The sequence below is a fragment of the Ornithorhynchus anatinus genome, chromosome 19 (assembly GCF_004115215.2).
Source record: "Ornithorhynchus anatinus isolate Pmale09 chromosome 19, mOrnAna1.pri.v4, whole genome shotgun sequence".
Taxonomy (NCBI): Eukaryota; Metazoa; Chordata; class Mammalia; order Monotremata; family Ornithorhynchidae; genus Ornithorhynchus; species Ornithorhynchus anatinus.
In genome coordinates, this window is record NC_041746.1 from 16384256 (window position 1) to 16404125 (window position 19870).

The 19870-nt window shown below is 50.2% G+C and overlaps 1 protein-coding gene across 4 annotated transcripts in view; it reads left to right on the forward strand.

Annotated features, from left to right (window-relative positions):
• The first annotated feature begins 1171 nt into the window (after positions 1-1171).
• The window catches only part of DAAM2 (dishevelled associated activator of morphogenesis 2), a 95562-nt gene continuing 76863 nt past the window's right edge, over positions 1172-19870 (forward strand). For all 4 annotated transcript variants that reach the window (XM_029047338.2, XM_039914768.1, XM_029047339.2 and 1 more), the window contains exon 1: positions 1172-1346. The gene's annotated coding sequence lies outside the window, so the exon portion shown is untranslated. The remainder of the gene's footprint in view (positions 1347-19870) is intronic.

Consider the following 19870-nt stretch of genomic DNA (forward strand, 5'->3'; position numbering starts at 1 on the left):
TCTTGGAAGCAGGGGGCTGGATCAAGTGACCTTTTGAAGTTCTTTCCAGCTCTAGGACTCGAGGAGTAACATGCCTCCTCGCTTGGCCGGGAGACAGTTTCCGAGCAAAGCAATGCTGGGCCCTTGGAACGTGGAAGAGGCAGCTGCTGCCTGGTCAACAAATCAATTAATCGTATTTATGGGGCATTAACTGGGTGCAGAGCCCTGTGCTAAGCTCTTGGGAGAGTACAACACAGTAGAGTTGGTAGACATGTTCCCTGCCCACAACGAGCTTACGGCAGGACAGTGAGAACGGTCAGCTCCAGTCATTTTTTTTTGTTTTGCTTAGAACAATGTTTGGCACATAGTAAGCGCTTAACAAACGCCATTATTATTATTCATTAATTCAGTCATATTTACTGAGCACTTACTCTGTGCAGATCACTTTACTAAGCTCTTGGGAGCGTCCAGTATAAAAATAAAATAACATATTCCCTACCCACAAAGAGCTTACAATCTTGTTAAGTACTTATTAGGTACTGTGCTAAGCACCGGGGTGGACACGAGCAAATCAGGTTGGACACAGTCCCTGCCCCACGTGGGGCTCACGGTCTCGAGCTCGATTTTATAGATGAGGGAACTGAGGCCCAGAGAAGTCGAGCGACTTGCCCGAGGTCACACAGCCGACGGGCGGCGCGGGTTTTTTCTGGAAAAGGGCAGAGCCTTCCGGTCGCCGCAACGTAACGGCCGTTCCGCCTTGGCCCCCGTCTCCCACCTTTCCTTCTCACCTAGCCGGCTGCTGAGGGAGAAACAGTTGACCCGGCGAACCACGCCACGGGCCTCGGACAAGGTCCGCTTGTAAGACGAGCGGGAAAGTTCAGGAGAAACGCATTCCCCCTGGCCGAGGGGGCCCTGATTTTCGCCTCCTCAACCCACAAGTGTTTTCCAAAGAGAGGCAGAGGAAACGGGTCTCCCGTGCCAGCTTTTCAAACAGTTCGCCTCATTGTCCGCTGCCGTCCTCCCTCCCGCCCGCCCCCCTCACTCCCTTCTTTGTGTAGCTTTTCTGCCCGAAAGTGTGAAAATGACAAATCCCAAGGAACTGCGATCATAACGCTACCCCTGTGAAATTTTAGCCTGTCCTCGCCATAAATATCTCTCCGAGGCAGCGTGACGTCAAGGGCCGGGAGAGGGAGGGTGAGAGGGAGGGAGGGAAGAAGGGAGCGGGTCTGAAAGTGAAAACAGCGGCATTTCCCATCGGAGCACAGTACAGTACAGAGAGGGAGAGCAGACTAGCAGACAAGCCGACCTCTGTGTGGATTATAGAACTGCAGCAGGAGGGAGAGGACGCAGGACACGGCGAACACAATGTAAGTGCGGCCAGCCTGCTGTCTCTTTGCTCTCTCGTTTCAGGGTCGGGGCCACCATTTCTGCCGTTCCTCTGCTTCTTCCAGAATACTCAGAGGGGCCTTCGAAACGGGGTTCTTTTAGGTTTTGTGGCGGACGTGTTCTCTCCCGAGTGTGTGGAGACGGTTGCTGTTGACAGCCCGGGTTCTCTTCTACGCCGCGTTTGTAGGTGCGTGGGGAGGCCGGGCTGTAGGAGGTGATGGGACGCTCATGTCAAGGAAATGACTGAGGAAAAAACTTGAAGAAAATGATTTGGGGATTTGAAATCTGTTTCCTTTTTTCGCAGGACACCCACACCCTCACACACACACATGAACAAACCCACATTGACAAACAGTCACATACCGCTACACACACACACTCTCAAATCCCAGCAAGATGGGGTAACTTCCTTATGGTTCATCCCAAACCCCAACCCCTCTGGCTTCCTAATTTGGTTGGAGTTTAACGCTTTCCATCCCCTTTCCCGGTGACAGGCTATTCTTCTCACAACAAGAAGCAAAGTGCCTTCTATGCGCTCCTCAGGAAAGTGAGAGGGTCGGGAGAGGGTGTGCATTTGTGTGTTGGGTTGTAGGGGGAGTGTCTTTGTGTCTGCGAGTGATTGTAGGAGAAAAGGGTCTGTGTGTGACTGTGGGAGGAACGTGTGTCTCTGCAGTTGTAGGAGGCGTATGTGTGTGTAGGAGTGTAGGGGAAATGTTTGTGTGTCTCTATATGATTGTAGGGGAAACGTATGTGATGGATTATAGGGGAAGCATGTGTACGTGTGTCCGAGTGTGATTGCAGGAGAAATCTGTGTGCGTGTGAGTGATCTGTAGGAGAAACCTGCAGTAACACTTCTTCACTCCAAGACTGAGTCTGCTAGCCTTGTCTTGGCGGCTGGGGAGAAGGGCCGAACAGGGGAGGACCCCCACTCCCCTTCCAATTAGGTGTACTCTGCGTGTGTAGGACCCAGGAATCTGACTCCCCAGTTCCTCCCCGCCTCCTGCCATACTGGATGCCGACTGTTGAGTACCCCACAGTTCCCCAAATAAAATGTGAGTCTTCAGCAGAAAGAGAGGCATCTGGACTGGAGGGGTGGGGGTGAGGGGTTGGGGGGGGGGGCCGTGTGTGGAGAGAGATTTTTATCAAAATTGAACACAGATTGCTGAGGTCTGGCTGAGTTAACCCTTCCCTGCCGGCTCGCCGGGAGACCACTGGGCCCTTGCCTGGCTGAGGGGTGACCAGAGCCCCGGGGGCCGAGGGGAACCGGGAGGGAGGGGACTCCCTCCTGGCTTTGGGTTTCAACAGAGTTGGAATCAGAACGGCAGGACCTTGGAGATGGAAAACAGCACGGTGTAGTGGATAGAGCCCGGGCCCTGCAGTCAGAAGGTCATGGGTTCTAATCCCCGCTCTGCCACTTGTCTGCTGTGTGGCCTTGGGCAAGCTTCACTTCTCTGGGCCTCAGCGACCTCTTCCTCTTTTGTAAAACAATGATAATAATAATAATGATGTTGGTATTTCAGTGCTTACTATGTGCAGAGCACTGTTCTAAGTGCTGGGGTAGATACAGGGGAATCAGGTTGTCCCACGTGAGGTTCGCAGTTAATCCCCATTTTACAGATGAGGTAACTGAGGCACAGAGAAGTTAAGTGAGTTGCCCACAGTCACAGAGCTGACCAGTGGCAGAGCCGGAATTCGAATCCATGACCTCTGACTCCCAAGCCCGGGCTCTTTCCACTGAGCCACGCTGCTTCTCTAATGGGGATTGAGACTGTGAGCTCCACGCGGGACAGGGACTATGTCCAACTCGGTTTGTCTGTAACCGCCCCAACGCTTATTACGGTGCCTGGCACATAGTAAGCGCTTAACAAATACCCCATTATTATTATTAGGCTTCCCCACAGTGGGGTGGCTTCGGTACTGTTCCTGGAGAGTCATGAGTCCCCCACGTGAGTGTGGGGCTTTTAGAAGGAGTTGGGAGCGTTTGGGCCAGAGGGGGTCGGAGAGACAGGCAAGTTCTGCCCCGGGACGATGTCAACAGTTGATCTCCAAAAATCCGAGAGGACATCAGTGGGTGCTCCCGGCTCCTGCCAACCTGAGGGCTCACGCCTGTCATGCTTGGCATCAGAGTGGACAAGGCAGAGGATTCTGGTTGGAGGATCGAATTCGGGCGGGGAGGCAGAGTTGGGAAGAATCGTTCGCCTCAGCTTTGGCACCTCAGCCGGTCAGGAAGCTGGCTGGGGCTCCTCTGGTCCTGGGCGCCGGGGACGGCAGAGGAGGAGGGCCAGGGTGCGGCGTGGGGAGGGGCAAGGCGGCCGTGGTTTGCTGAGAGGAAGGGGAAGCCGTAAGGCGATGGCACGGCTCCCCTCAACCTGGACTGTGCCATAGAGGATCTCAAGCCTGAGGGAAATTTCAGTGTGTGTGTGTTTCAGTCAGTTAGTTGTCGGTCAGTTGTATTTATTGAGCACTTACTGTGGGCAGAGCACCGTACTAAGCTCTTAGGAGGAGCAGCATGGCCTAGTGGCAAGAGCGTGGACTTGGGAGTCACAGGTCTTGGGTTCTAACCCTGGCTCCACCACTTCTCTGCTGTGTGACTTCGGGAAAGTCATTTCACCTCTCTGTGCCCCAGTTACCTCATCTGTAAAATGGACATTGAGACCGTGAGCCCCACGTAGGACAACCTGATTACTTTGTATCTCCCTTAGTGCTTAGAACAGTGCTTGGCACATAGTAAGGGCTTAACAAACACCATAATAATTATTAGTATTATTTCAGTGCAACGATAAAAGGACACATTCCCTACCCACAATGAGCTTACAGTAAGCGTGTATGTGTGCACTGGAGCCACGGAGCTGCTTAGAAATTAATTCTACCCATGTAATAATAATAATAGCTGTAGTGTTGGTTAAACACTTACTATATGCCAAGCATTGTACTAAGCACTGGGCTAAATACAAGAGAATCAGGTTGGACACATTCCGGTTCCACAAGGGACTCACAGAGTATTAATCAATCAGTCATATTTATTGAGCACCTACTGTGTGCTCTGCTACTAAACTCTTGGGAGAATACAATATAACAATATAACAGAGGTGGTGGACAAATTCCGTACCCACAAGGAGCTCATAGTGTAGAGGGGAAGACAGACATTAATACAAATGAGGAAATTATGGACTAAGTGGTGGAGGGGTGAGGGAGGGGTGAATAAAGGATGCAAATCCGAGTGCAAGGGTGAGGCAGAAGGGTGTGGGAGAAAAGGAAATGAGGGCTTAGCCAGGGAAGCCCTCTTGGAGGAGAGCTGCTTTTAATAGGGCTGTGAAGGCGGGGAGAATAATTGTCTGTCGGATATGAAGAGGGAGGGTGTTCCAGGCCAGGGGCGAGATGAGGGCGAGAGGTGGGAGGTGAGACAGACAAGATCGAAGTACAGCGAGTAGGTTGGCAGTGGGGGAGCAAAGAGTGCAAGCTGGGTTAAAATAGGAGTGCGGCGAGGTAAGGTAGGAGGGGGCAGGGTGATTGAGTAGTAATATTATTATTTTTATCATTATTGTTTGTTTGTGTTAAGCACCCACTATGTGGCATGCACTGTTCTAAGCACTGGGGTAGATAGACGTTTATTAGATCGGATATATTCGCTGTCCTAGACGGGGCTCAGCCCAAGTAGGAGGGAGACTAGGTATTGAATCCCCATTTTACAATGAAGAAACTGAGGCGAGGGAAAATCGAGTGATCTGCCCAAGGTCACACTCCTGGCAAGAAGTGGAGGCTGGATTAGAACCCGGGCCTTCTGACTCACAGGCTCTTGCTCAATTCCGGGGCCTCACCGAAGAATTACATCTTGTTGCACCTTGACCCCAACTCCTTTCCCACAGCAAATTGACATTTCAAACAATGCATCCTCCGGCACCTTTCTAATGGATAGAGCACGGGCCTGGGAGTCAGAAGGAACTGGATTCTAATCCCGTCCCGCCATACGTCTGCTGTGATACCTTGGGCAAATCACTTCACTTCTTTGCGCCTCAAGTCTATAAAATGGGGTTTGAGACTGAGTTTCATGTGGGACATGGCCCGTGTCCAACCTGATTACCTTGTATTTACCCCAGTGCTTAATTCAGCTCCGGGCACATAGTAAGTGCTTAACAAATGCAATTCAAAATAGCAAAACAAAAAACCTTTGTGAGGGGAATTAGTGTGCTGGAGCCTATCGGGAGAGGGGAATATGGGTCAAAGAGAAACATCAATGAAACACATTTGCTAAACAAATCCCAAGATCTTAACTACCAGCTGACTGTTCTTTCTCTCCCTAAATGCAGCAACCGCTGTATCTAACAAGTAGCCATCAGCAGGCCCTGGTCTTTTTCCCGTTCATTCAGGTCATATTAGTGGACAGGAGAATAAGCCCCCTCTCCGACCATCCTGTTAAACACCCTGAAAAAGCCTGACAGGCCTGGGAGTCAGAAGGAGCCTGGGTTCTAATCCCGGCTCCGCCACTTGTCTTCTGGGTGACTTTGGGCAAGTCGCTTCACTTGCCTGCCCCTCAGTTCCCTCATCTGTAAAATGGGGATTAAGGCTTTGAGCCCCCATGTGGGACAGGGACTGTGTCCAATCCGATTAGCTTGTATCGACAGCAGAACTTAGTACAGTGCCTGGCACATAGTAGGTGCTTAAGGAATGCCACCAAAAAAACCAACCCGAAACAAAAAACGCCCTTTGTGAATGCAATCCAGGCAATGACAGATGCTAATGAACAATTCCTTCTGTTTCAATAGTGGCAGGTGTTTATTATGTTCTTAGGGCAGTTGTTTCTCTGTGCGTGGGGGTGTGTGTGTGTGTAGAGAAGCAGCGAGGTCTACAAGCAAGGGCACGGCCCTGGGAGTCAGAGGACCTGGGTTCGACCCCGGCTTTGCCACTTGCTGGCTGTGTGCTCTTGGGCAAGCCTATTTACTTCTCTGGGCCTCAGTTTCCTCATCTGTAAGATGGTGATTGAATGCCTGTTCTCTCTCCTACTTAAACTATGAACCCCATGTGGGACAGTGACTGTGTCCAACCTGATTAACCGTATCTCCCTGAGCACTTAGAACAGAGCTTGTCACATATTAAGCTCTGAACAAATACCGTGATTATCACCCCCAAACACACATCAATCAATCACTTGTATTTATTGAGAACTTACTATGTGCAGAGCACTGTAGTAAGTGCTTGGGAGAGCTCGGGGAGATTAGAACCCAGGTCCCATTGACTCCCAGGCCTGCGCTCTCTCCGCTAGGCCACACGGTTTTTCAACTTCTGAGCTCTGAACTGGAGGGAGGATCAGGGGCCTTGTGAGGCTGTCTCCTGAGGTGCTCGTCTCACTCACCTGCCACCGGGAGTGGACCCTGCAAGAGGAAGTGGGGGGCAAGTCCTCCGTCAGTGTCTGTGGCCAGTCAGGGGGTCAGGGGGAAGAGGAAAATCTGGTTGAATGGGGGGGAATGAAAAGGTGGCCAAGTGGGGAGCCTGGGAGACCCCAGAGCGGAAAGAGCAGCAGCAGCTGCCTGGCCTTCCAGACTGGACGGCCTCTGGCTAATCCTTCCAGTTGACGTTTCGGCTTTGAAGTTCCCATTTGTTTTCGTTCAAGATTTCTCTCTCCCTGTGTCCCAACGTGACTTTCGCCAAGCTACTACCCCTCCCCACCCCTCAGCTCCCTTTCGCCGGAGCCGGCTTGACTCTGGGATCAGTAGATTCCCGAAGCCTGGGTGGGAGGCTTCTCCATGGTCCCTCAGTGGCCTTTCAAATCCATCATGACAGAAGAGTGCAAAGGACTGTGGGGAAAAGTGAAGGTGCCGGGTGTCCCCTCTCCTGTCACAAAGAGATTCCAATCATATTATCTCTATTCCGGTGTTAATGGCCTGATTCACTGGAGCCAACTGAGTGAATTCATTCTAATTTTTTATGGCATTTTTTAAGCATTTACTATGTGTCAGGCACTGTGCTAGGCACTGGGGTAGATACGTGCTAATCAGGCATGGAGAAGTGACTTTCCCAAGGTCACCCAGCAGGCAAACAGCAGAGTCAGGAATAGAACCCTGGTCCTTCTGATTCCCTGGCCCGTGTTCTAGCCACCAGGCCGTGTTGCTTCTCATCTATGAACTTTTTCCTAGACTTCAGTACAATGTTTTGCACACAGTAGGAAAGTCATAAATACGATCACTGCTACTAATCAAGCCAAGTCTCTCTGATTTTGTTGGCATCTGGATCTGTGCCCTTTGGGTATTTGGTAATCTCCCCCATTCCCAAACCTCTAGCACTTTGTTACCTATCTTTAAATTATACACTATAAATTATTCATTTATATTAATGTCTATCTAGACTGTAAGTTCACTGTAGTCAGGGAATGGGTCTGCCAACTCTGTTATATGACACTCTCCCAAGGGGTGCTCTTACATAGTAAGTACTCAATAAAAACCATTGATTTGTTCATTATTCAAGTAAAATCATCCAACTTTGGGCTGCTTGGGGGTTCTGGTTGTGTCCTGTGATGTTCTTTCTGGCAGATGGAAAGTAGGGAAGATTTGGGGGTGATTTTATTTTTGGTAGGGGGGGAACTAGAGCTGAGAACAAGGTCCTGGGAAGGTTCTATCAATCTAGTCTAGCAATCTAATCTATCACTCAACGGCCTAGTGGAGAGAGCACGGGCCTGGGAGCCAGAAGGACCTGGGTTCTAATTCCGGCTCCACCACTCGTCCGGGGCGTGACCTTGGACATGTCGCTTTACTTCTCTGTACCTCATCTGTAAAATGGGACTGTGAACCCCAACTGGGACAGAGACGATGTCCAACCTAATCAGCTTGTATCTACCCCACCTCTTAGAACACTACCTGACACACATTCAGCGCTTAACAAATACCATCGTTATTATATGTATTCAGTTTCGATATTCATCTGTGCCAGGGAGGGTGTAAAGCTCTAGACTGGAATTGGAGACACTGTAAAGTATCACTGTATTTCAGGCTGTTGATCCAATCATAATCTCTCTCTCTGAGAGCCAAGAGACACAGCCTGAGCCAGTCTCTACCACAGAGAGAGATGTTTAAAATCTCTGCCTTTAGTAGATTCAATCTCTGTCCTTATAGATCTATTCACAGCAGATATATAATAATGGTGGCATTTGTTAAGCGCTTACTATGTGCCAAACACTGTTCTAAGCGCTGGGGGGATACAAGGTGATCAGGTTGTCCCACGTGGGGCTTACAGTCTTCACCCCCATTTTACAGATGAGGGAACTGAGGGACAGAGAAGTGAAGTGACTTGCCCAAGGTCACACAGCTGATAAGCGGCAGAGCCGGCATTCGAACCCATGACCTCTGACTCCCAAGCCCGGGCTCTTTCCACTGAGCCACGTACCTGTCGCTTATTTCTTTCTGTCAGTGTCTGCCTCTCCCGCTATACAGTAAGCTCCATGTGGGCAGGGAACGTGTCTGCTTACTGTTGTGTTGTACTCTCCCAAGCGCTTAGTACAGTGCTCTGTACAAACTATGTGCTCAATAAATATCATTGAATGAATGGGGTTATTTAGATTGGAGGTTGCTCCCATGTTAATCCCACTGGAGTCTGCTTGGCAGGGAAGAGAGCGTCCGTGCATCAAGAGGGAGTTTGGTTAGATCTCGGGAAGAAAGGAAAGCGGTCCTGCCGTTCACTATAGCACTAGCATCTATCTACCCTGTCGTTTAGTTCAGTACTTGGCAAATAGTAGGCACTTAGTACCGTAACATTATAATATAATATATACCGTATTCATTCATTCACTCATTCAATAGTATTTATTGAGAGCTTACTATGTGCAGAGCACTGTACTAAGCACTTGGAATGTACAATTCGGCAACAGATAGAGACAATCCCTGCCCACTGATGGACTGACAGTCTAATCGGGGAAGACGGACAAAAACAAGATAACTTAATCGCAAAAAATAGAATCAAGGGAATGTACACCTCATTAACAAAATAAATAGAAGTAATAAAAATATATACAAATGAGCAGAGTGCTGAGGGGAGGGGAAGGGAGAGGGGGAGGAGCAGAGGGAAAGGGGGGAAAGGGGGCTTAGCTGAGGGGAGGTGAAGGGGGAGCAGAGGGAAAAGGGGAAGCTCAGCCTGGGAAGGCCTCTTGGAGGAGGTGAGTATAATACAGTAATATAGTAACATAACACAACAATAATATATTATAAAATACGTAATACAGAATATATTCTATTACGTAGAATAGCATAACACAATAATATGAATATGATAGTATTGAAGTGCTGAGATGGATACAAGGTCATCAGACAGTCCCACGTGGGGCTCACAGTCTTAATCCCCATTTTACAGATGAGAAGTTAAGTGACTTCCCCAGGTCACACAGCTGATAAGTGGCAGAGCCAGGATTAGAACCTACCAAATCTGACTCCCAAGCCCGGGCTCTTTCCACTAAGCCACGCTCATCTCCCTACGTTCATCTACGGTACTTGGCATATAGTACGCACATAAATACCACAATTATTATTATACTATTATTATTACTTTCTAATCCATTCTCTTACTTACAGGCAAAGGCAGGTCTCTCACCCAACACAAAGATCTTCCCAGCAATGAGACTCTCCAAAACCAAACAGAATTGCTCATCTCTCTCTGTCCTTTTAACTGTCTGTTCAGTTTGAGTTTTCAGTGAATCGTAGAACAGCAGAGTTTAGAAGGATCCTGCTACCGTGGAACGATCCGGGTCTCGTCCGGTCTACGCATCCCAGCAGAACAAAATTAAGAGAAGCTGCATGGCCTAGTGGATAGAGCATGGGCCTGGGAGTCAGAAGGACCTGGGTTCTAATCCTGGCTTTGCCACTAGCCTTCAGGGTGACCTTGGGAAAGTCATGAGTTCGAATCCCAGCTCTGCCACTTGTCGGCTGTGTGACTGTGGGCAAGTCACTTAACTTCTCTGTGCCTCAGTTCCCTCATCTGTAAAATGGGGATTAAGACTGTGAGCCCCACGTGGGACAACCTGATTCCCCTATGTCTACCCCAGCGCTTAGAACAGTGCTTGGCACATAGTAAGCGCTTAACAAATACCAACATTATTATTATTTATTATTATTACTTAACTTCTCTATGCCTTGGTTCTCTCATCTTTAAAATGGAGATTAAGACTGTGAGCCCCATATGGGACAGGGACTGTGTCCAACCTGATTAGCTTATATCCACCCCAGGGCTTAGTACAGTGTCTGGCACATAGTAAGTGCTTAACAAATATCATTTTTTAAAAAACAAATTAAAAAACTAAGCTATCCAAGAGAGATGGGTGCCTATTTTTTCTTAGATCTCCAGGCAAGGGAAATTCCACAACCCCTCTCATACGCAAAGTGGTTTAGTTTTCACCTGCCCAGAGGCAGGGGGCTGCCCTTCGTGACTCCTCAGCGGCCTTTCAAATCTGGGAGTCTAGAATTCTGTGGAAACTGGCGCTGGGCATGAGGTTTTCAGCTGAAGTCACAAAAGGCAAAATAGCGTCCTCCTCATGCCTGCTATGTGAACTTGGGGAAATCACTTCCCTGGCTCTCAGTTCCCTCATCTGAAAAATGGGAATAAAATACCCACTTTCCCCCTCTCTTAGACCCTGTGAGCCTTGTGAGGGGCAAGGACTGTGCCCAATGAGATTATTTTTTATCTACTTCAGGGCTTAACACAATGTTTGGTCCATAGTGCTTATTAATAACAATAATAATTTATAATCACAATACTTATTTCTATTGTCACAATACTATATTCATATTATTACTATTGATATCATTAACTCTTCAAAGACTTGAAGACAGGTTTCCTTGAGTCTTCTCGTCTCATTCCTCTGCCTTTCCCCTTGGTGTTGGTAGATAGTAATAATAAAGGGCGGGGACTGTCTCTGTTACCCATTTGTACAACCCAAGCGCTTAGGACAGTGCTCTGCACATAGTAAGCGCTCAATAAATACTATTGAATGAATGAATGGTTAACAATCGTGGCATTCACTGAGAACTTTCTATGTGACGAGCTCTTTTTCGAAGCGCTGGGGTAGATGCAAGTTGATCAGGCTGGACACAGTCCCTGTCCCCTATGGGGCTCACAGTCTGAGTAGAAGGGAGAACAAGTGTTGATTCCTCATTATACAGTTGAGGAATCTGAGGAATAGAGAAATACAGTGACTTGCCCAAAGTCACCCAGCCATCCAAGGGCTAACCCATAGGGGAGATCCATGTGGAACTGCTTTTATTCAGAGTTCCAGACCAGTGAGGATTGGGAAATCAAGTGCTTCCACCCCCCCCCCAGCCATGCACATCCTGTGTGTCTGGTTAGTAGCCCAGAGCAAAACCGGGGAAGAGGGAGGATAAGTCCTTGGGCACTCATTCCATCTTCTCTGGAAACATTTCCTCTTCTCATTATCCCACCAAGTCATTGGAGAGGAATTTTTTTTCCTCTTTATGCTATTCATTAGGTGCTTACTCTATGCTAGGCACTGTGCTAAGCACTGGGGTGGATACAAGTTAATCAGGTTGGACACAGTCCCTGTCCCACATAGGGCTCACAGTTTTAATCCCCATTTTACAGATGAGGCACACAGAAGTGAAGCGACTTGCCCAAGGTCACACTGCAGACATGTGGCAGAGCTGGGATTAGAACCCAAGTTCTTCTGACCCCCCCCCCCCCAGGCCCATCCTCTAGCCACTTTCTATGCTGACTCTCATGTGCGTACTGTGTGTTTTGTGTGTTTGTGTGTGCGCGTCCACACACGTGCACGTGTGCGTTTCAACCTCTCTGACGGCAGCTGGGTATTTATAGCCGGGATCCAGGGCCAGTTCTCACGTGGCTGCAGAAAATGAAAACCGCATGTGGGCTTTGTTTTGTGTTTTTTTTAATGCCTCTGCAGTGGTGATCTTTCCCCATTCCCTAAACCCTTGTTATTGTAACCAGAGGCTTCATTTCACATTGTGAAGATGGCAAGGTTAGGTAAATTAGCTGGGCTCAGGGGGAACGTCCGAGCGTTCGAGGTCTGGGCTCCGATGGGACAGTTGCGTTGGTCCCGGGGAAGGGGGTGATGGCCATCGTGTAGGAGGTGGAGGTGGTGGAGATGAAGGTGGTGACGGTGGAGGGGTGGAGGCGGAAGTGGAGGTGGTGAAGGGGGAAACGATGGAGGAGGTAATGGGGGTGGAGGGGGTGCTGCTGGAAATGAAGATAGAGGTGGAGGTGGTGGTGGAAAGGAAGAAGACAAAACTCCAGAACACCTGACCATTCTAGAATGTTCCTATCGGTCTGAGGGAAGCTCTGTTGGGCTAAGCCCATTTTAGAAATGGTGAACATGAGGCGGACGTGGCCAAGTGAGAACTCATGTCCCTCTCCTTTAGTCATAAGACTCTGCGTCTTGGAAATGTGAAAAGGCTCCGGGCCGGTCGTGTCCGGGGCTGACCGACTGATTGTTCCGTGATGCCGGCTACAAGACCTAGGCTTCTTCCGGCATGTCGCTCCCCATTCTCTCCTGGGAGACAGAGGGCCACAAGACCCCCATTTTCCCTTCAAAATGGATCTGGTCTCTTCCCATTTCTCAGTCTTCCCTCCCAACCCATCCCCCGAATCCTCTCCACCCTCCCACTCAAACGTGGCCCCTCTTGTCTCTTGAGAACCCGCGATCCCAGACTCAGGGCTCTCCCCGGGAGTGCCGCCGCGTCTCTGCCGTGGGGCCGAGGGTGGGGCGAATAGGAAACGTCCCAAGTCCGGTGGCCTCCTGCATCTCCCTGCCCCTTGGCTGATGAGGCCATCCTGCCCCGTGTCCTGCACTGCCCCTGCGGACAGATTCTGGGCTGTAGGCCGGACAGCTTCCCGGGCTGACCCACTTGGGTCAGTATCACCCTGACTCCACACACTCCCGGACACAACTCCCATTCCAGAAGCAGTGATGACACATGGCATCACGGCCAATCCAACACAGATCAGCTGAAGGCGCGGAGCAGTAGATAGAAAGGCGGAGTCAGCCAGTCAGTCCATAGTATCTACTGAGCACTTACCATGTGCAGAGTACTGTACTAAGCGCTTGGAAGAGCACACTAGAACAATCAACAGACACCTTCCCTGCCCGCACTGAGGTTGGAGAGTGGAGGGTGGCTTCCTCTGAGGCTTTGGGTGGGGGTGGTACCTGGCGGGCAGATGGGTTTGATGCAGGGAAACTGAGCTTCGGGGAGCGAGGGCAGTTTCGGGTGGGTGGAGTCGACCGGTGCCGGGGGTCGGTTTGGGGGAGCTCTCGTGCTTGGGAGGATGAAGGGTGGGATTCAGGGAAGGTGTAGGCACTGGGGGATTCTAGGAGGAGTCACGAGAAGCAGCATGAGCTAGTGGATAGAGCACAAGCCTGGGAGTCAAAAGGATCCGGCTTCTAAAGCCGGCTCCGCCACACATCTGCTCGGTGACCTTGGGCAAGTCATTTCACTTCTCTGGGCCTCAGTGACCTCCTCTGTAAAATGAAGATTAAGACTTTGAGCCTCATGTGCGACAGGGACTTTGTTTGTATCCCCCCCAGCACTTAGTACGGTGGCGAGTAAGTGCTTAACAAATACCACAATCGTCGTCTTGTCTTAACGCAGTCGAGTCGTCTCCTACCCATAGCGACATCATGGACACACCTCTCCCAGAACGCCCCTCCTCCCTCTGTAATCGTTCTGGTAGCGGATCCATAGAGTTTTCTCGGTAAAAATATGGAAGCGCTTTACCATCCTCTCCTTCCGCGCAGTAAACTTGAGTCTCTGCCCTCGACTCTCTCCCGTGCCGCCGATGCCCAGCACAGCTGAGTTTGACTTGTAGCAAATTGCCTTCCTCTCGCTAGCCACCGGCCAAGTTAGGAATGGAATGGTTAAGTCTCTGCTTGACTCTCCCTCCCATAGTCGAGATTGGTAGAGGACTGGAAACTTTCCAGATTCATTCATTCATTCAATAGTATTTATTGAGCGCTTACTATGTGCAGAGCACTGTACTAAGCGCTTGGGATGAACAAGTCGGCAACAGATAGAGACGGTCCCTGCCGTTTGACGGGCTTACGGTCTGATCGGGGGAGACGGACAGACGAGAACGATGGCGATAAACAGCGTCGAGGGGAAGAACATCTCGTAAAAACCGATGGCAACTAAATAGAATGGAGGCGATATACAATTCATTAACAAAATAAATAGGGTAACGAAAATATATACAGTCGAGCGGATGAGTACAGTGCTGTGGGGAGGGGAAGGGAGAGGTGGAGGAGCAGAGGGAAAAGGGGAAAATGAGGCTTTAGCTGCGGAGAGGTGAAGGGGGGATGGCAGAGGGAGTAGAGGGGGAAGAGGAGCTCAGTCTGGGAACGCCTCTTGGAGGAGGTGATTTTTAAGTAGGGTTTCGAAGAGGGAAAGAGAATCAGTTTGGCGGAGGTGAGGAGGGAGGGCGTTCCGGGACCGCGGGAGGACGTGACCCGGGGGTCGACGGCGGGACGGGCGAGACCGAGGGACGGCGAGGAGGTGGGCGGCGGAGGAGCGGAGCGTGCGGGGTGGGCGGTAGGAAGAGAGAAGGGAGGAGAGGTAGGAAGGGGCGAGGTGACGGAGAGCCTCGAAGCCTAGAGTGAGGAGTTTTTGTTTGGAGCGGAGGTCGATAGGCAACCACTGGAGTTGCCCGAGAGGGGACCACAGTCATTATTATTATTATTATTATTATTGTTATTATGATCTGGGAGATCTATGATTGTGGGAGAGGAAATGGAAAAGAAGAAAGACCAGTTGTGAAGGAGAAGAGAGGCAGGGAACAAGTCTACCACATCTGCTATATCCTACTCTCCCAAGCGCTTAGTACAGTGCTCTGTACACAATGAGCACGCAATAAATACTACTGATTGATTGAATGGATGGCCATGCTTGACCTCCCCAAAGTAAGGATTCGAAAAGACCAGCAGGCAGCAGTGGCTTCAGCTTTGCTACTCCTTCAGTGGCCTTGGGAAGTTCTCAAGTCGTTCGTGTCACGGCAAATTGTCCCTCTCTCCTTCCTTCCCGCCCTTCCTCCCTCCCTTTCTCACTCACGCGGGAGTCGATGTCCGGGGTGGAGCTGACTTCTCATTAGCAGTTGTCCTGCTTCCCAGAATTCCAAAATATACAAGAATTCCTGAAGGGCAGGCCAAACATTCTTGGGGAAAGTGTGGATCGCAGGAAAGGGTAAATTCCTGGTGTTGGGAAATCGTGCCGTGGTCAGTCCAGGAAAATCAGTGTGGCTTTGAGTTGGGGAAAGGGCCAAGCTGACTGAGAGCGCACCGAAGGGGATCAGATCTCGCTGACCCTCCACGACCGAGAGAACTCGCCGGGCTGGGTCGGCCGAGGGCAGCATCTGGATAACTCTCCTCGGGACGTCACATGGATGGACGGCACTCTTTTCCCCGTTGCCTCGTTGGCACCGCATATCTGAAAAAGTCCATCTGAAAAGCTTGGACTTTCTTTTTCTTGTCTGCATAGGGACTGTTCCCATTCATTCAGTCGCATTTACTGAGTGCTTACTATGGGCACAACACTGTATTAAGTGCTTGGGAGGGTACAGTATAACAATGAATGGACATATTCAGACCTGGGCTCTGGTCAAGGTTAATACTGAGCGCTTTAGTCTGTCAGGACCCTTCAAAGTTGACGGGACTGGGCAGACTGACCCGATTGCTCTTCTGGGCCCTGCATTCTTTGGATGTCACCTTTCTCATCAATCCTTGAGCGCTTACTGTGTGGAGAACACTATACTAAGCACTTGGGAGAGTACAATAAAGTAGTCAGACACGATCCCCACCTTCAAGGAGCTTACTATCTATTAGGGGAGAAAAAATTAATATAATTTAATACTTCTATTACTCCGACTCCGGCTACTACTATCACTACTAATAACGACAACAACTGTGGTATTTGTTAAGCTGATATTATGTGCCAAGGACCGTCAAAGCACCGGGGTAGATGCAAGATAATCAGGTTTGAGACTGTCCCAGTCCCACATGGGGCTCACAGTCTTAATTCCCCTTTTACAGATGAGGAAACGGAGGCACAGAAGTGATCGGGTCAAGGTCACACTGCAGACATTAGGATTAGCCAGCCTCCTGGTCTCATTCTCTTTCCACTAGGCCGTGTTGCTTCGACTATTTTTCATTCAATCGTATTTATTTTACATTTCCCGGGTACCCAGAACCGTACAAAGGGAGAGTACAATACTACAATCGGCAGACGCATTCCCCGCCCACAACGAGCTTCTAGTCTAGAGATGGGGAGGCCGATATAAACAAATAAATTGCAGATATGTACATATGTGCTGTGGACTGAGTTGGGGTAAGAACAAAGGGAGCAAGTCAGAGTGATGCAGAAGGGAGTGGGAGAAGAAGAAAGGGGGGCTTACTCCGGGAAGGCCTCTTGGAGGCAATGTGCCTTCAGGAAGGCTTTGAAGGAGGGGAGAGTGATTGTCTGACGGATTTGAGGAAGGAGGGTCTTCCAGGCCAGAGGCAGGACGTAGGCGAGGAGTCGTCGGTGGGATATATGAGACCGAGACACAGGGAGATGGTTAGCATTAGAGGAGCGAAGGGTGGGAGCTGGGTTGGAGTAGGAGAGTAGCGAGGCGAGGCAGGACGGGGCAAGGTGGTGGAATCCTTTAAAGCCAACGGTGAGGAGTTTTTGTTTGATGCAGAGGTGGATGGGCAACCGTTGGAATTTTTTGAGTTGGGGACGTGTCCTGAAGGGTTTTGAGAAAAATGATCCGGGGAGCAGAGTGAAGTAAGGACTGGAGTCGGTTGGGAGGTCAGCAAAGAGGCTGATGCGGTGATCCAGGTAGAATAGGAAGAGTGATCGTATTCACGTCGTAGCAGTTTCGACGGAGAGGAAAGGGTGGATTTGGGCGACGTTGTGCAGGTGGGACCGACAGGAAGGGGTAGTTGAAGTCACTGGAGCAAATGATTTCTCCAAGGGAGCTGTAACTACTAATACTGGTCTACTACTACTATTACTACTACTAATAATAATGATAAGAATATTTGCTAAGTGTTTTCTATGTACCCTGTGCTGTGCTAAGCACCGGGGTAGAAACAAAATAATCAGGTGGGACACAGTCCGTGTCCCTTACGGAGCTCGTAATCTAGAGAAAGATTTGCCTTCTTAAGTCTGCCCACCTGCCATCCTCCCCCAGCTTCATGGACAGGGGACACGTCTGCTCATTGCACTCTCCCAAGCGCTCAGTACAGTGCTCTGCACATACCGATCGACTGATGGATCGACTGACTGCATCCGGCCCCCAGGTTGACTCCACTGGATATAATCCCAGAGAAAGGCCTCCTGCCTCACAGAGTAGGGTGCGAATGATGGATGGCGTTGTAAAGGCAGGGCCCTCTGGATCCAGGGGAGCTCCTCCCGAAGGACAAACCCTGGAATGTTTCTCCCCGGCTCCTCCTTCCTTCCTACCTTCAAGGAGCTGAAAATTTCCGGCTGCCAAGCCTGAGCTCGGCAACTCCTTGGCATCTCCGTGTCTCGCTGCAGGTTTCTGTGTCCTCGCCATCTCCCTATGATTCTTTGTGTCTCTCTGAATATCCCTGCATCTCCCTGCGACCTTCTGTGTCTCGCTGCCTCTCCCTGCATCCCCCCATGTCTCCCAACAGCTCCTGGCAGGTTCCTGCATCCCCTTTCATCTCCCTGGGTCTCCCTGTGTCTGTCTGAGCTTCTTTCATCTCCCTGCATCTCCCTGTGACTCTCTAAGGTTCCCTGCAACTTTCTGTGTCTCCCCATGTCTCCCTGCATCTCCCAGCGTTTCCCTGCATCTCCCTGGGACTCTCTGTGGTTCCCTGCATATTCTTGCAGCTTCCCACTTCTCCCTGTGGCTCCCTGCATCTTCCTGCATCTCCCTGTGATTCCCTGTGTGTCCTTGCATCTCTGTGGTTCCCCGTATCCTTATGTCTCCCTGTGGCTCTCTGTGTCTCCCTGTGTCACTCCGTGATTCTCTGCAGTTCCCCGCATCTTTCTGCCGCTCCCCACATCTCCCTGTTTCTCCCTGTTGTTCCATGTGACTCTCTGTGGCTCCCTGCATCTCCCCGAATCCCGGGTAACAGAAGAAAGCCAGCTGCTGACAGTCCCCTTCCCCTCGCCCCCGCCTGTCTCCCCTTCCCTCCCCCATCCCTCCATCATGTTGAAATCAAGGGGGCTGCCTGGCATCCCACACAATGGGCAACTCTGTCCCGGCTGGAACAGGCCTGCGGCACTGGAAAGGGGCCTCTGGCTTCTTTGTCTCTCCGGCCGACGACCAAACATCCAGTTTCAAGTTCGGAGCCGGCGGAGAAGCAGCCTCCCGGGGACGGAAGGAAAGACTGTCGCCGTCTGGGGCTCTGAGCTCTCTATAGCTCCTGCTGAATTTTCCAGGCCAATAGGACGGGTGACAGACAGACGGACAGACAGACTCACAGACGGGATGCAAGATGGGGGGGATGCAGTTGGGAAAGGGCTGGCATCTTGTATATACACTTGGAATGGACAGACATGAAAACTTGAAATACATACCCAGAATCACACCCACACCCATGGAATAACATATCCAGAATCACACAGACCCATGGAATAATACACCCAGAACCACACAACTATGGAATAACACATCTAGAATCGCACACCCGTGGAATAACGCACCCAGAATCACTCACCCGTGGAATAACACATCTAGAATCACACATGCTCATGGAATAATAGTCTCAGAATCACATGTCTCCATGGAATAACACATCCAGAATCATACACTCCCATGGAATAGCGCACCCATGGAATAACGTGCCCAGAACCTCTCATCCACCGAAGAACACACCTAAATGTGTGATTCTAGAATCACACACCCATGGAATATCACAAATAGAAACACAAACCCATGGAATAACACATCTAAAATTGCACAAGCATGGAATAATGCACCGAACATCACTCAAGCATGGAATATCACGCCCAGCATCACACACCCATGGAGTAACATATCTGGAATCACACTCCCATGGAAGAACACACCCAGAATCACACACCCATGGAATGCACACCCATCCCATCAGCTACCGGCACTATGGAAATGGTGGAGGTGAGCCCCATTGTCTGGCAGGTTAAGGAAGGTATGACTATTATTGCATCCTCCCCAACCCACTCCATCCCTGAGTGGATAAACCATCCCAAGATTCAAGAATCTTGAGGCCCCACCCCCATTTCCTTCCAAGAGCCTGGCCAGCTCCAGGCCCCGTTTCCCTCTAAGTAGAGATCAGGTGCCATCCGTGGGCAGATCCGCAGTTGTCTCGGATGCTGTTGGGATACAGAGTCACACTGGGTACATAGATTAATGTTTGGCAGCTGTGTGACTGTGGGCAAGTCACTTAACTTCTCTGGGCCTCAGTTCCCTCATCTGTAAAATGGGGATTAACTGTGAGCCTCACGTGGGACAACCCGATTCCCCTGTGTCTACCCCAGCGCTTAGAACAGTGCTTGGCACATAGTAAGCGCTTAACAAATAC